The sequence below is a fragment of the Anopheles aquasalis genome, chromosome 2 (genome assembly GCF_943734665.1).
Source record: "Anopheles aquasalis chromosome 2, idAnoAquaMG_Q_19, whole genome shotgun sequence".
Lineage (NCBI taxonomy): Eukaryota > Metazoa > Arthropoda > Insecta > Diptera > Culicidae > Anopheles > Anopheles aquasalis.
Window position 1 is genome coordinate 1697501 of NC_064877.1, and position 2500 is coordinate 1700000.

At 53.6% G+C, this 2500-nt stretch overlaps 1 protein-coding gene across 3 annotated transcripts in view; it reads left to right on the forward strand.

Moving 5' to 3' along the window:
• The first annotated feature begins 74 nt into the window (after nt 1–74).
• LOC126580946 (innexin inx1) overlaps nt 75–2500 on the forward strand; it is a 5055-nt gene continuing 2629 nt past the window's right edge. The window contains exons 1-2 of one of the 3 annotated variants that reach the window (XM_050244301.1): nt 75–436; nt 514–726. The gene's annotated coding sequence lies outside the window, so the exon portion shown is untranslated. Of the gene's footprint in view, nt 727–2500 lie in introns of all 3 variants that reach the window. The other 2 variants (XM_050244300.1, XM_050244302.1) reach the window with 2 other exon arrangements.

Genomic DNA, 2500 nt, shown 5'->3' on the forward strand with positions numbered 1-2500 from the left:
GATCTGTTGCGGCAGCTGCGGCACTGGAAACCAGCTTGGTCACAGCATCCTCGCGTGGGGTGAGGGACGTCATTCATAAGCGCGCCGTCGTCGCAGTCGGAGTGGTGCTGGTGTTGTGCTCGTGCTTGCGGATAAGCGGATTATTCCTGGGGTGGTGGCGTTTGTTTTGTTTTTGGTGTTTGCTGTACGATCCTCAAAGTGTCGCAAACCTCCAGGAAGGACTGTATCGTCTCGCTCGTGGTGCAACAGTTAACACCTTTTCACCGTTCGCTAAAAAGTTGGTATTCGAAATAGAGTGAAGTGCGATAAAGCGCGTCCACGAAAATCGATCTGCGTTTTTCGTTTGTGAAGGTGGTGGTACACCGTGGCGTTTGTTGGCGTGTGTCGTTGTCGTCAGCAGTCCCAACGGAATTACTAATAAGCAAGTCAACAACAAGTGAGTGTACCGCTCGAAGTGTGTGGCTGACGCGACAATACGAAACATGGTGCTAGTTTAGAATAATTCGAGAACAGTTTTCTATCCAGAAGATCGTTCGCTACGCATACCAAAGGTAAGCAGTGCGACGAAGCAGCGATTTATTGAAAGACAGCTTCGACCGAGCCAGGCGGGGTCAACCAGTGGTCAAAGGGAAAGCAACATCAACGACCCCCACCTCTTTACAGCAGCAGCGCAAGCAGCAGCACCAGCAACAAGCACCAACGGCGGCAGCTTCAACGAGCATAACCGTAAGTCGGTCCGGGAGAGCTGGAAATTGCTCCCAATTTTGTGTTATTTCCTTTTCACCTCGAATCCCGCGGTTCGAGAGCCAGACCCAGGCACGTCGGCTGCGTCGTCCGTACGTACATCAGGAATCATCGCTCACATCGGGCCGCTGGAATCGGAAACGCAGCAGATAATACAACGCACCAGCGCAAGGAAGCCAATTTACTGTGCGTGTTCGTTTGTATGTGTGCCTGGAGAATCTCTTCTTAAAGAAGATGGCCAGGCAGGCAGGCCGACAGACAGGCAGGCAGGCCAAGGGCATCACCACCGTTCGCTGTTCCTAGGGTGGTCGCAAGCATGGTGTGTGGTGAAGCGGGACGATGAGCACAATGGCGACGACAAACAACCCCACGATACGGCCGGATTACGACACAACCGCGCCAAATCGACCGAACGAACCAACAAGTGTCATTTCTATTAACCCCTGTTTGCTGCCTTCGTGGCCATTTCAATCGCCATCAGCAATCTGGCGGACGGCGGAGTGCCGCGGCGGCCACACGGAATGATGTACGTTCGCTCGCTCTCAGGGCTCAGGTTCGACCACTTGTCTCTGATGATGCTGCTGACGGTGCTGCTCGTTGGTGCACCCCCACGTTGCATTGCAAACATGATTTTTATGGAGCGAACGTGCCCGCCTAGAGCCCGCCTGGCTGGCTAGAAACGGAGATCCTTGGTTTACATTTCATTCCTAGACTACAGATTTTCTCCTCCTCTTACGCGCCACCGTACTCACGCAGTTGGCACGGTTGGGTTTTTGGAGAATGGTTGCTAAGCTACGACGATGGCGACGTGGCTCGCTGCACGATCCGCGATCGTACCGGTGAACCGCTGTCGCCGCTGGCTAGGCAGCGGGTAGGAAGACGATGATGGCGGTGGTGCGGCCCGTCAACGTCTTTCGAATATTAAAAAACGCCGCTTGGTGCACGGTTGGAAAGTTTCCAGAAGTTGCCCCCGCTACTCGCTAGAAGATGGCCTCGACCTGGCCAGCTGCCGCCGCCGCCTTAATGGAATTGGAATGTTTGATTGGAAGGAATTGAATTCCGACTCGCTCTCGCTCGCACTTCAGGCACCGATGTGGGCCAGGCTTTTTTTGTTTTGTTCTATGTCCCTCCTCCGTTCACTCTAAGCCACGTTGCACCGTGGCTCCCCTCTCTTTCGCTAAGAATTCCGTCCACGATCCGGCTAGAAGATGGGAGTTGGAGATGGTCGCGTGGGTCACGATGTGGAGAATTGGACGTCGTCGGTCGAAGTGCTCTCCGTGAGCTTGCTACCAATTAACAAGTCGCAAGTGCGCGTTCGCTGACGCGGCTGGAATATGTAGCTGGGGCAAGTGCTCCTCAGCGTGGTTCTATCAACATCGGGGACGCTTATCAAGGCTTATGCGCAGCTAACAAGCAAGAACCACGCGAGTGAGTGATGGTGAGGTGGCGAAAACACGTATGATCTACCACTTTTCGCACCATCTAACGCATCTAACGATTGCCGCTCGAGCGAACACAAAATTCGAAATCTCCGCCAGTCAGCAGTTTAATAACCAAAAATAACAAAACTCCCGTCTGCCCGGGACCACCGTCCGGCCCGGCGCCAAATGCTGCTTTAAGGAGAAGATCGTCGTCGTTCATTGTTTACACAACTGCCAATTGCAGGGTGGCAATCGGTCTACGATAAGACCCATCATCATCATCGTCTCCCCTGTCGAGTCCCCAACAGCCAAACCATAAACTACACCATCGTCTT